The sequence below is a fragment of the Pogona vitticeps genome, chromosome 4 (genome assembly GCF_051106095.1).
Source record: "Pogona vitticeps strain Pit_001003342236 chromosome 4, PviZW2.1, whole genome shotgun sequence".
Taxonomy (NCBI): Eukaryota; Metazoa; Chordata; class Lepidosauria; order Squamata; family Agamidae; genus Pogona; species Pogona vitticeps.
In genome coordinates this window covers 86,282,567-86,297,513 of record NC_135786.1, presented here as the reverse complement: position 1 = coordinate 86,297,513, position 14,947 = coordinate 86,282,567, and the positions used below count along the sequence as shown (strand labels likewise).

The 14,947-nt window shown below is 40.5% G+C and overlaps 1 long non-coding RNA gene across 1 annotated transcript; it reads right to left on the bottom strand.

Annotated features, from left to right (window-relative positions):
• Positions 1–67: 67 nt before the first annotated feature.
• LOC144588786 (uncharacterized) lies at positions 68–13,876 on the bottom strand. The gene is made up of 2 exons (XR_013544490.1): positions 2,606–13,876; positions 68–1,937 (listed from the first exon to the last, which is right to left on the bottom strand). It is a non-coding gene; the product is annotated as an uncharacterized LOC144588786 (long non-coding RNA).
• Between the last annotated feature and the right edge of the window lie 1,071 nt (positions 13,877–14,947).

Sequence of the window (14,947 nt, the reverse complement as noted above, 5' to 3'; positions counted from 1 at the left end):
GAAGGAAGAATTCTTCACAAGTCCTGACACAAATAAATTCAAAATGTATTAAACATCAAAATCATAAAGACATATACAGTATTTTATTTCTTTCTTTCAGTAATCTGTATACAGCCTGACATAAAGACACACTACTCTGTACAGTTAATAATACTATAAAATAACCTTCCCACCCAAACCCAAACCCAAATAAACATCACTCCTACCCCAAGTTAAACTTGCCCAAATACAACATAAAACTCAGCAATGACAATCAGGTGACACGGTGTCTGTAAATAATGCAGGAGGAGAACATCTATGAAAATTTCTTTGAAAAGTTTGGTTTTTAAAGCTGGGAGGGGGTCTGCTGTATATTGAAAGCCCATTGCAAAGAGATGGGGGGCCACTACCGAGAAGGCCTGGTTCCTTGTCAAAACCTTCTTTGCCTCCCTTGGTGTGGCCACTCATAAGAAACTTGCCCAGGTGGAATGGGTAGCATGGACTGACATTAAATGATGGATATGGGCAGCCCCTTTATTGGTCCATGCCCACAGTTTTGTTGCCCAATCTGCTCCATGTCCTTTTTATGACACTCCAACCTGATCACTGTCCAGATCCATGGCAATATTTATGCATTTTGGGTTCATGGCGAAAAACCTTCCCCTGTGAATGAAAAATGCCACAGCCAGAGCACAGAATGAATGATGTGAGACAGAAGGGCTTCTGGCCAGCAGCACTCTGCAGACCAGGGCCCTTTGTTCTATTTTTATTTCTCCCCCCCCCTTTCTTTTTATTAGCTACCAAGAGAAAACCCTAAGATACTAAACCTGGAGGGGACTTTAAAAGGGCAATGAACACCATTTTTGGAATCCTTAAAAGAGCAATGCAGGGAGCCTACTCTTCTCTGCCGTCTTTCTGTCTTACCTCTTGTTTCCCCTCATTTCCACATCCCTGGATTTGAAATCAGTGGTGCTGCAGCTACAAGACTTTTGATTATTTAATTAATGACTTTACCACAGGTAGCGGAAGAAAGATTTATTTCTAAGATGAAGAGCATATTCTCCTCCATTGCCACCAACGGAGCATCTTCCTCACTCTTTATTTTCCTACTTTTAATCACAATGCATGAAGGCCAGATTTGCCAAGGGAGATTCATGAGCGTAGTGCTCAACTCCATTAATGTCTCTAGGATCTTTGCTCCACTGTGTGGTCACCTTAGAAATGCACAAACCATCCTGATTCAGTTCATTATATCAATGATTTTTTTTTCTGAAGGCAGTGAACATTGTTCACTGAAACATATGCCACTGAAAAGACTTACATTAAAGGATGAAGTGAAAGCAATGCATCTCAACTAGAGCTTGGGAATTTTATTTTTTAGGTTATAATTCCCAGAATTCTTCAGCTATCTTACCTTTCTGGAAGCCATCGTCTAGAAAGGTAAGATCTCTAATCTTTTATGTCAATTTCTTTGTAAGCTAAGAGAATAAGAACCAATTATAATTCTCAAAGTAATTTATTCCACAATTTGGGAGCAACATAGAAGAAAGCCCTTTCCTTTGACATCTTTGTTCATGCTATATATCTAACTGGCCACCCACATTATTTGAATGTATAGTACAAATTAACAAATGGACTGCAGATCCCACCATCCCTCACCCTTGGCTGTATTAGCTAGGACTGATGGGAGCCGAGTGCAAGAATTTCTGGAAATCCACAGTTTCCAAATCCCATTCTAGACTATTTTTCTGCAATTTCCCCCCTCAAAATTCTGCAGAATCAAAATTTTGCCTGGAGCAATACCTTTGCTGGATCATAAAAGGGTTACAGACATTTTAGGGATCTAAAAAATAAACGATGATGACCTGATAGAAATAGAAGACCTAGACTTTTATTTCTATTCATGGCTATTTTTGTCTTCTGCAGAATGTCATGAAGAAAGGCAGGAAAAGTAGACCCTTTAGGAGAAAAAAAATTATTTCAGAATTTAACAAGATTCTTTGATGTTTTGGTTAGTCTAACACACATTGTTCAACATGCCTTATGCTTGTAATAATCCATTCATTATTCACTTGCTTAAGCATTTCACAAGCCCTTCATTAATATGAACCCCAGTCCTCATAAATACCTTAGAATAATGTGAAGTCTGCTATCTTGAGCTTAAGAAAATCTATATTAGCACAATGCTTTTATTAGTTCAACTGGTATCTTCATCTTTATCCATCTAGCTCTCTTGTTACACACAAATGAATGTATTAATATTATTTATTAAGATCTAATGTAGATTTTGGAAATAGTACGACTTACTTAAGAGCAAGAATAGGCTCTGTGGGATAGGAATAAAGTTCATCCGTACTGCTTTCTTACACTAGTTGGGGTTCCAGTAGACTTCCAGCTTGCTTTTTAAAAGACTGCTTTGGTTGTTTGAGTTTTTTTTTTTTTTTTTTTTTTTTTTGAGGTGGAGGGGCTAGTGCATGAAAACCTAAATCATCCCTGTCTCATATTTTTTTCCCCTTCATACCTGAATTTCCAGCTAACTGAGAGAGTATGGCAAACTGGAGGTGGAACAGAAGGTCAGACAAAAAGTCTGCAATCAATATTTGTATTAAAACCAGACCAAACCGACCTTGTTCTGAAGTCTTCAAGGTATTTGAACTTTTGGAAGGGCGCTGTCAGGATAGTGAGATCTCCATGCCTGTGGGTCGCTTTACTCTTGCTGCTGCTGAGTGAACACTTGTGCGTTTGTCTTGCTCGCTCACATAACTGTATTTCCCATCACGTCTGTGGTAGTATTTAGTCAGGAAATGAAAGCAGTGAAGGACGTTCACTTTCTATTGGGAAGAAAATTTTTAAAAAGTAAAATAAAAGGCACAAGAAGAAATTGGTGAAAAAGACGAGAGATAGGCCAATATTAATATGTTTTAAGATTAATATGTGGTGGATTAAAGATAATCCCTGTTTCCAAAAGATTTGTCATGTTTTCCATAGTATTGCAAAATGGCTGCTTTAAACAAATGACCTCCCTAACATTTGGCCAAAAGCCTGGATCAGAGTAGAAAACTGAGTTTTGATTATGAGGATATAAGTTATCAACACTTTGATAGTTCACTCCAGATTTAGACCATGAAATAGGTGTGTGGGCATCAGGCACTTACAGTATTTATCATGTTGTAGATAGTACTTTGATTATGCAGACAGGATTACATCTGGTACAGTTCTGGCAAAAAGTTGTCAGAAATATATTTGGCATAGGAGACGCAGCAATTTCAAGCTAATTATATTTGTGTAATTGCATTAATATGGAGGAAAGAAACATTCACATTTAAATATTTTGTAAATTCATTGTAAATGCATTGTGTTTTCTCCAGAGACAGTATCTCTTAGCATAAAATCTTGTTAAATACATATAGACATGTATACACAAATGTATACACATACTATGTTTCTTATAGCAAATGATCAATCCGTGGAAATGAGATGAGGGGGATCATCGAAGTTCTCAATTAAAGTTTGTAGTATTTTAGGTTTGCTTCCTTTTGAATAACGCCTGTAGATAACGCCTAAGGACAATAAAACCCTGGTTGTGTTTCAAAGTCTAAAACAACATGTGTTTTATAGTTGAAAGCCAGTGTAGCGTAACAGAGGGTGATGGACTTAAGAGACCTGGGTTCAAATTCCTACTCAGCCATGGATAGTGATTGGCAAGGGTAAAATTAATCCTTAAGTACTGTATCTCATATACCTTGAAAATCCCCCACTGGGATTTCCATACATCAAATGTGAACACCGTACACAGAAGTTGAAAAGCCAACTTACGAATGTGGTCGATCTGACAGTATTTGTACTAGGTCAACACAGGCTTTTCTTTGGCTGGCATAATGTAAACAGAAAGAAATAGTTGCCTCTTAGATATACATGAGGTAGCACTACAGACCCACACTGTGTACTGTGATTGGCTGGTGGCAAAGGCAGCCTGGGGCCGTCATGTCTCTTATACTATTGAAGTTCCATAGCATTCATTATTCAGTGTCAAGCCAAAATTACCTTGTAGGAGCATTGCATAATGTCTGGTATATTAATCATTAGAGATATTTTTGAAGCACTCAATTACATTATGAAGGCTGGGTTATGTTCTTATCTTTCTAATGGTCACATGTAAAGCACCGAGGCCCCTATTACTTTGTAATAAGAAATGCATACCCAGCAGAATAATGCATTATGCACATCTCCATCTATAGGACGGAAAAGGTCAGCCAGCAACTTGAATATTTTTGTCCTCTAGATCAATTTCACTTAAAAGAGTTCATTAGAAAGAATGGCTTTATCTTTTCAATATGTCCTAACAGCATGCTATCACTTTACAGAAACAGATTTCGACTATTTTATTCCATTCAAAGTGGAATGAATTACATCAATCTGGCGGATGTCCATTCATTTTGAGCTTATCAATTTAAAAGTGTCTCAGGATATATTTAAGCAGCCCTTTGTTGCCAAAAAAGAGGAAGGAAAAAAAATTAAAGGAAAGCTGAAAATGTACAACCCACTTACCTTAAAGTAGTGCCATGGGCTGTCATGGAACAACTCCAGAATAGGTGGGCTATGCATGACATCCCAAACCATTTCAAATCCTAATCCAATAATGAAAAGCATTTGCAGATTCTGGCATTTTAGCAGGTGTTCAGTTCATACACATTCACATTTAGGTCTTTACCTCCATAAAGCAGGAACCCTGCTGGAAATGTTCATGATTAACAAATGCTATCCCATTTCAAAAACATCAGACTCTAACATTGGTTATATTTTAAAAAGATCAATTGAAAATGTATTTATTCAGAGTTTTCATGTCTCAAACCAGCCATTTCCTCTGCATTTTTACAAGTTCAAACTTGCACTACATGTACTTTTTCAAGATGCTTGTTATAACTTCCTTTATTTTGAATGGAACAATCGCTAAAATAAGAAAAGAAGGATGAAGGAAACAAACAGCCTATAGAGCACATAATGAGAAATATTCCTTCATTTCCATCATTAGAATTTACATATATATAGTAATAAAACGCTACAGTTCAAATATCATACAAAAACATGAAAGCAGCATCAAAAGGAAATGCAGCAAAACCTGTGGATCAGAGCAAGGATTTTTCTGCCATCCTCAACATCTTCTGAAAAAAGCCTTCATTACTTGTCACACGAGTCCTCAGCATGATGGAGTCTAATAGGCCAACACTGAAAGAAAGTTCGTCAAACTAGGGACCAACACTGAAAAAGCTCTGTCTTGTGTACAATTGTGACAATACTGTTTCTAAGTCAAAGGAAGCAATGAGGAGTAATGAGGTCACACCACTAAGAAATAAATGTGATGGAGGGACAGGAACCTCTCTGGGATTTAGTGGCGCCTTTGCTTTGCTTCTCTGGAGATGTTTGCCTGATTCTATCCTTGTTTTATTTTTAGTGTCAAATGAATTTATCATGATTTTAATTGTAATTTTATTTTGATCTGCTCTGATACTTATTATGGTGCATTATTTCGCCATTTGGTTTCGGTGGAGTGCCGTAAAAAGCTTTGGCAAAAAGAATGGGAAGAAAAAGAGTAAACGTTTAATAGGATGGAAGACCCTCTGAGACTTGTCCTACCAAATCCTAGGGTGGCCACAGATGCCTCACCAAAAGAGGTGGGGATGCATCATCCAAGAAAAATGAAACGAAACAACAAAAAAATTGCATAAAAATTGCATTGGCTAATTTAGATGTATCAGTACAAAATGAGAAGTAATGACTACTGTAAATGAAATAGGAGTACGATACATCTCACAGATATCGGGAATTCTGTGAGCACATATATATGTGATTACCTGTGTACCTGCTTACTCTGCTATTCAAAACGTAATTGTTTATCAGCCAAATTCCAAAGAAACAAAACAAAACCTCTTCTAAAACTAATTTTTTTGTGGACAACTTCAATTCCCTTGCTCTCCTTTCTTAGTCCCCCCTCCATCTCTTTAAATTGGATTTGGGCGTGTCAGGTATTTAAAAAGAGGATACCTTTTAAAATAGAGGCCAGCTCCTCTGATACCTCTTCAGACGGAGGACTCCCCGATGTAAAGGAAGACACACGGCCACCCAATTAGCCACAACAAACAGCAGTGCTGTCATAACTACTGAGCATGGATTGATGGAGCTCCAAGCTCTACCAAATTTCTCTAAGTTCATCAGCAGGTTGCTGAGAGCAGAGAGGATGTTTCCAGCTTTGGCCCAGGCAGGCCTCATATATCCTATCACAGCTTCTGTTAGAACTCTAAATGGGAGCAGATGCTCTGGACTGAGGGAAAAAAATTGCTGTTTTTCTTGCTCATACCATCAGAGGCTTTTCCAGACATTAACAAATTTAGAAGGAGCAGGCAAAGGATTGCGCTTTGGGGTAATGGATATGAATTTTAAGAAGAATTTTAATAAATACTTCACCTACTTTGCATTTTATATTATGCTTTTGATTATTTAATACAAAATGTACAGTATTCTCTTGGAAACACGTAGTTGCAGAAACAGACAATCATTATTCTTGTAAGAAAAGTTGATGCTAATATTAATAGGGAAATTCTGGCAAACATGTTTTATTCTTTTATGGAGGGAACCCTGTGCTTTGGCTTCCATACCTCTGAGCTCGGTAATGTGTCTCATTTGCCATTTTGTTGCTCAGCACACTGCCTTGGAGCTAATACTGGCAGTGGTGCTCACTAATCTCTCTTTTCCATTTATTCACATTCAGACTCCAAATGTATAAATAGGGGTTTCACAAAGATATGTTCAGGGTCAGTGCTTTGCTGCCGAAAAGCCATCCTGGTATTTGGACACCATGGGAACCTCTGAGGAAAGCTGTGGAGGTTTTTTTAGGCATCGAGAGCAGGCCTTAACATTCATGGAAATCTCCGGGAGATCTTGGTGTTTTGGTTTTGTATGCCTTTGAAGCAGAGAACCCAAACTGGCATCTGCACCGATGAGCTGGTGTATATAGGGGTATGTGTGGTGTGGGGGAAAGGCAAATATTATCTGGGAAGGGCTTTGCGAAATATGACATGTAAAGGGGGTAAAGGAAGAGAAATAAAAAAGCAAATATAACAATCGCAGTTTAAAGATTTATAGATGCATTTCAGTGTGAGCTTTCAAGGCTCAAAATCCATATCTTCAGATTACACCTCCCAACAGCCACTTTTGATTCACAAAAATCTCACCCTAAAATATATCTTGTTGTCTTTAAAGTGCCACAATATTTTGTCTTCCTTCCTTCCTTTAATTTTGCCAACAGGCTAAGACAGATGGACACAGCTATTTCCACTTCTTTGGAAATTGCTTCAGATGGTGGCAGTTTCCTATGAAGAACAAAAGAGAGAAATCAGAAGCAGGGAAAGAATGGGGACACAAGCTTTTCATCGGAAGCTTGGGAATCTCACTGGCACAAGAGGAAGCCTCAGTGGGGACAATTGGCATGGTGAGACAAGGAAAATTGCTATGCATAAGGAGTTTTTCCTCGCCACATCCCTGTTTGGATGCTTAATGGCTGAAATCCTGTTGCCAAACTTTATGTTGCATAAGGCTTATGATGTCATCAGCATTGCTCTGTGCAAGGCTGATTATGTCATCGCCGACAGCACTTTTGGGGAAATTTAGATATTTCTAATTCTCCCGCCAAGGTCTTGAAGTTCCTGTGGGATTTCTCAAATTCAGGTGACAGGTTTGATAGTGGACATCTTCTTTGCAGAGCTGGTCAGAATCGAAATCCCTGTGTGGGCATGGGAAAGGCGGTTCAGTCCTGCCTGCTCTGCTGGGACTATAATGTGAAGGGCACCTGCTCATGCAAAGCATGCCGGTTTAGACACTAGTGCTCAGTGTGTGACGGTTAGCACCCTAGCTCACCACGTTTTAGAGTCAGGGCACAGAGAAGCAACAGCAAAGACTCTGGAGATAATTTAAAAAAAGGCAAATAGTGGAAGGAGGTCACCTTAATAAAGGGCCCCAACCAAATTAAGATTACGGCATTAGAGGCATGGTTACAGGACTATCCTAGGCGGGCAGACGTGGTTTTAAGAATGGTTTCAAGATACCAACTGTAAGGGAACGCAAGACATTCATTGCCCAAAATCTGAAATCTGTACAAAGGGATGGAAGGCATGGTCAAGGACAAAACTGAAAAGGAAATAAAGGATTGTAGAATGTTGGGACCTTTTCCACACACTCCGTTGGAGAACCTGCAGGTCTTACCACTGTGCGTTGTTCCCAAAAGAGCTAAGGAGAGTTAAGTTCATAAATCACTTGTCATACCCGGAGGAAAAGTCAGTGAATGATGTCATTTATTTAGAGTTATGCATAGTGTGGGATACCTCATTTTATAAGGCGGTGCGTATGGTTCATGCAAAGCACATTCCTGGCCTTGGTATCAGCTTAGCTGATGCACTATCATGCCAACAGATCAATCAGGTCAAGGGGTTAGATACTGGAGCCAACAAATTCCCAGAGACTCTTTCCCCAGAGGTTTGGCAATTTGGCGTGATGAGCGATAGGTTTGTGCCCTGGATCTGAGGATGCAAAAAGGGTGCTCGGCAGTTGGTACAGAATTTTAGGAGTTAAAACCTAGTGGGTTTGGAGCTGATTTGGCCTGCTCTGGTGGAGCACCCGCAACAGTTTATAGTTTATTCGCATAGGAAAGGACTTTTGCCAGGATCCATAAAGGGCAGGATGTCAGGACTGGCTTTTCATGCCAGGATTCGGGGGTATCTGGATCATACTTCTGACTTCTGCATTAGGAAGATGATGGCAGGCTAGAGTAAAAGAAGGGGTCAGGTCAAGGATACAAAGGAACTCATATCCCCAGCATTGTGAAAAAATTGCCATTGATGGCTTGCCATTTGTCGGGTAAGTATGAGGCAGTGTTATCTAGGGCAGCATCCTTGCTAACATATTATTTTGGTCATTAAGGATTAGTGCAGTGGTAATTGCAGGAAAGAATGACATGATCAAAGTAACATGACAATGGCAGGATGCTAGGTGAGAGGATAGTATGGCCAGGATGCACGTTCACCAATCCGAGGCCGAGCAGCGCGGTAGAGGTGCCGATCTTACTCAAGCGCCATGTTCTATAGTGGAACTATGCCCAGTAAGAGCAGGTGGTGCATATGTGGAAGGCAGGAACAAAGACAGGATTACTTATTTGTGCACAAAGATGTTTCCCTTTAACAAAGTATCAGTCATAGACGATGATAGACATGGCACTGCATAAGGTGGGAATTCAAGGTTTAAGGTTTGGTACTCAATCTGTTAGAATGGGTGCTGCTTCAACTGCAGCCGCCCTAGGCTACCATCCTGACGATATTCAAAGGCTTGGGGGCACTGGTCATTCAACAGCTTACCACAGATATGTCAGAACACTCCCTCATATCTGGGCAGGTGCCTGGTTCTTTTCTGTCATTGCAGGTCTGGTAGTGATGGTGAGGTGACTGCACATTATGGTAATCGGTGAACAGTCACCAGGAGATCAGCATGGATAAACCTGAGCTCTTTTGGCACAATGGAGTGCACCTCTTGGACAGAGGTTTGGATTTATTTCTTAAAGACATCCAGGGGGGTGGCTGCCTCTGGAGCTTTGGAGGTTGGATTGCAGGCATGGGAATTAGTGCTGCTAGTCCTATGCTGTGGTGGATAGTGTGGATAGAACAGATTTTGGTGAGTCCCCTCACAATCACAGGTAATGTATAGCTCATCTGACCTCCCAGTGCTGCGGACTGTGCAATTACAGTGCTGCGGGGGAGGAGATGGACTGGGGCCACACCTGGACCAACAAGGAGAAGGTGCCTTGAGGTCCGGGGGTGGTCAAATTTTGGCCAGCCGGATTCTCACTGTCTTCATGACCACAAGAACATGGGGCTAGGGACTTGCCCATTTCTTTGGTAAGGGGTCTGTTGAGACCCCTGTGCAAAACCTGATTCCACACTACAGGAGGATCCCCCTTTTTAATGGTGGGCAATAATATGTTTTCAATAAAGTGTGGCTCATGTTTATCCCATAACACTTGTCTCTCATCATTATTCCGGGGTAGGGGGGCAAAGGAAATGTGTCATCAAAAACAACCCAAAATTTGGTAGGGATGCTAAGCAGCGATGACTGTGATCAGGCAGCCAAGTGCCTGCTCAGTTTCCTGCCTAGGTATTAACTGCTAAGGGCATCTTCCAGAGCTATACCCTTCTCTGAGTTCCTTAAACTGGATTGAGGGTCAAATTAAATGTTACAGACAGTGAGTCGTTAGAAACTGAGATCTCATTAGTTTCCTAGAGAAGCTCTCCCGGCAGACTTTTGTGTGTGAGCAATTATACTTGCAAAGCAAGCCCTTCAATCACAAAGCAAAGCACACCAAATTTCAGATGAAACGTGGCATGAAAATATCACACTTTGGCACTCTGATGCCTTTCAGATCACAAGGAATTCTGTCTTATAAGACATGTGGATGTGTGCTATTTACTTAACCCTAATAGGTTTTTCATAGTAGTGAGATATTTAAAGAGTGGTTGTATCAGTGTCACTATCCCCCTATGGGTTTCCATGTCTGAGTAAAGATTCGAACCCAGGTCTCCTAAGTCCTAGTCCATCACTCTATGTATTACACCACACTGGCTACCTCTTCTAGTGGCAGTGTAGTGTATGAATTAACCTACAGTGTATACAGCCCTTGAAATACAGAATGCTTTGAAAGAAAGCAATGTCTCCTGTAAAGCAGGATACATGGCCATCCTACTAATAGTCTCCTGTTATTTCAGCCAATTTCTTAACAACTGGGATTCCTATTTAGCAACAACCAGAAATGTAACTTACAATAGATCCACACCATTGGTGAGACATTGACAGGCAACAAACCACCAGAGAATCGAGGAGTGTTTTGTGAGGAAGCAAGCTGAGGACATACTCCCGTACTTGTGAAGAGGAAACCCTGCATAGTCACTGCCTCATATAATGTCAGCGGGACCATGCTTGCGAATGTGTATGAGTGACATTCAATTATTTTCATAGGCAATGCAAAAAGCCACTAAGGAAGCAATTTATTGCTATAGCCCAGTATGCAATTCTTCACTTGAAATAAATTTTTCATTATATGGGAGACTAGTATGTTGAGTTGATATATTTGTTCTTGTAATTTGATAGAGTAGCTGGTAATGTGTAAAGCTTGTCTCTGTCAGGGAAAAAATGACATTCGACAAACTAGGGAAATGTGGAAGAACTTCGACTAATAAAATAACATCATGTTTTCTGATGGGATTTCAAAGTTAATGCCATGGGATTCTATGCCCAGCAAGAAAACCAATGCTCGGAGTCCAAGCTGTTTCCTTCAGCCCTTTTTTTCCGGTGTGATGGGCAATGTTGCATCTGGGCAAAAACTGACTGCTAAGTTAGGATATGACCTTTGGCCTTTGCACCCCCTACCACCTGGTTTCCATTAGTGCCATTTGTGTGTGTGTTATTCAGCTGTTGCCATTGAAAAAACACTCTCAGTGTTTATTCACATTTTCTGCGTAGTGATATCAGAGTACTTTGGGAACAATGGCTAAGGCTGATGCTTGTTAAAACAGTAACCAAAACTAGGCTGGTGTGCAAATAACATTGATTTTCTACATTGTTTGTAGAAAATCACAGTAGAGGTAACTGTCGGGAATCCAAGTTTTGCATATATCTTTGAGTTGGTCTTGACATTCTTAGTAACAGCTTTTAGTTATGTTTTTAAAAAATGGGACTTATTTTATCCCACTTCTAAATTAGATGTACATTTAATTTCAATCTGTGTTGGGAGTTTTTTAAAGTGTGTTTGTTCTGTCTTTGCTTTTTTTTTCATTTGTGTCTGTCTGCCTTTACTTTTTCTCTTGCTCTTTCTGTTTTCAAAATGGATGGCTCTCTCCCCACAGAAGCCTTCTGGGCAGGACTTAAAGAGCAAAGTGAAGTGTAGACAAAACGGACAGTTCATGTCCGATGTCAAGAAAGAGGAGATGTGGTCCTTTGGGCATTAGATTGCCACTCTCCCTCTTTGTGCATGTCTATATCAAATCAGATCCACAGAATCAATTCTCTTGTGAATTCGAGAAACTTTGCACAACACTAGTGACAGATACCAGTCTTATCACGGACTTCATCAGGAATGTAGCCTTCCAGCCTTTGCTGCTGTGCCTTCAATCTCTTATTCAGTGTTTGAGCTGGTCCTGGCGTTGGGGGGCAGCTGGAAAGAAACAAAGAAGGTGCAGCAATTTCCCATTGCTGGGAACCCCTTGTCTTATTCATCTGTTTCTCAAAGAAATGAACCCACACCAAGGCATTTTTTGTCATAGCCCGTAAATATGAGGGGCATGTACCTGGAGGAGGCTGCCTCAATTGTGGTTCTGTGAGAAGGAGGTATGTTTGTGCATCAAGCGATATCCAACTATGAGAACTCTATGTGAGATATCTACGGTGTGGTTTTGCTAATGCCACACCCCTACTCCTGAGAAGTACTAAGACAACATACAAAAAAGAAAAAGAAACTACCTCGTACACCATTGAATATAGAAAGCTAGAATAGTTTGGTCACAGAAAACAATGTGAAACAGGAGGTACAGACTGTTACAGCTAGTCATTCAAAATAAATTATACGAAGAGTAATACAATGAGTCAACAACCTCGAGGACAGGTTTGCTGGCAGCACAACACCGTTATTTTAAAACTGCTAAATCCAAAGTCAGCCTAGTCATCAAGATGTTCAGCCAGTGGTATGAAAAGGAGGAGGAGGAGGAGGAAGGGATGGTGGTGATCAGCAACATTTGGTCCTCAGTAGGCAGCAGGGGCATGGTGGCGCTGTGGGCTAAACCGCAGAAGCCTTTGTGTGCTGCAGGGTCAGAAGACCAGCAGTCGTAAGATCGAATCCATGCGACGGAGTGAGCGCCCATCGCTTTGTCCCAACTCCTCGCCAACCTAGCAGTTCGAAAGCATGTAAATGCAGGTAGATAAATAGGGACAACCTCGGTGGGAAGGTAAACAGTGTTCCATGTATAGCCGCGCGACAACGGACAACGGACACCACCATCCCTTCCTCCTCCTCCTCCTCCACGTGACAACGGAAACTGTCTTCGGACAAACTCTGGCTCTACGGCTTGGAAACAGGGATGAGCACCACCCCCTAGAGTTGGACACAACTGACTAAAATGTCAAGGGGAACCTTTACCTTTACCTAGGCAGCAGATGGTGATGGTCAGAAAGTTCTGGAGTATAGTTTTGTGGCTGAAATAGCCAAAATATGACTTCCCCTAGACTAGTGGTTTCCAACCTTGAATCCTCAGATGTTCTTAGACTAAAACACCCAGAAGCCTTCATCAATAGCTGTGCTGTCTGGGATTTTTGGGAGTTGTAGTACAAGAACATTTAGGGATCCGAGGCTATGACCCACTGCCCTAGCGTTACAGAACATTTTGTGCAGGTGGGTCAGGTTCAAGAGGGCTTGAATGAGATGGAAGTCACATGTTTGTTCCCACTGACAAGGAAAGGGCTCTGGCATTTAAGTATACTGGATGTCGTTAGCAACTGCCTCATGACAAGTCGCACCTACAGTGTTGCCAATCACCGCTCACAACGATGCTGACTTACTGCATGAAACTTCCTAATCTCTCAGCTTTTACCAGCACACCATGCCTTCCATAAATCAAAGTTTTCCCACATGACATTCAGAATAAAGCAAGCAAACTAAGCACATTGATTCGCCTAATTTAGCCTTCAATCTTATACACACTTACCTAGGAATAAGCTCCATTGAACTCAGTGGGAACTACTACCAGATAAACGCACAACGGATTGTGCGGCATGTGTAAAATCTGGCTTTCCACGGTGGAGAATTTTCTCTGCTTGAATTTAAAAAGCAAACAAATACTGTTCAGTCATTTACATGGTTTCTCCTGTAACAATAAGTGCATGCTGTTTCGTCGTTGTAATGCTTTTCATATGCTGGTACAAGGCTTTCTTTCGTACCTATGAAACAATTATTGGGCTGAATTTAAAGAGTTGAAAAAGGTGGCATGCACAAAACGAGAATGAAAATGTACAAAACATAGACAACAAGGCTAAACCTGCATAAAAACATCTTATTAGCATACCTCTTCTGAAAGTTTTCCATCACTATCCCAAAGTATTGCCCATCCACCTTGTATTGTCTAAAATCTTTGATGTATTATTTCAACCACTCTGTTTTAGTGGTTGAAATGATTTAGGTTTGTGTCTTGTGTTTAGCTTTGCAATGCACAGCAAGGGTACTGTGAAAGAAATGCATCTTAGAACCATCCTGTCGGCCTGTATCTCATGGGTCAGGATTTGTAAGCAAATGGACTAGCTGCACATCTAATGTGAACAAAATATTTTCTATGGGTTCTGCTATTTAACTTACCAGACTCTACTCATACTCTGAAGCAACCGCTGTGAGGGAAGAGGTAGCCATGTTAGTCTGTGCAAGCATATCAGGTGAAATCCAACAAAACTAAACAAAGACAAAAACATGTGGTACCTTAAAGACTATTACACTTTAATATAAGCTTTCATGGACACATCCACTTAATCAGACATAAAGAAACAGAATGAAATGGAATGAAATGTAGATGGAATATCAGTTTCACATTCTTAATGTTCATTGGCTACATGCAGTAATTAGGCCTATGTTTGTTTTAGGGCCTGATTACTGCCTAATTACTGCATGTAAAATATAATACTGTAGTGTTTAAGGTGCCACATATCTTTGTCTTGCTTTGTTTTGCTTGTTTGGATTTCGCTTGATGTACATATGATAAGAATCTAAGTATTTATATGTGTGTCACACACACACACACACACACACACACACACACACACACACACACACACAGAGAGATATCTCACCTGCATATATAGACACATACTGGATATCATGCTGAATAGGGTTATACAG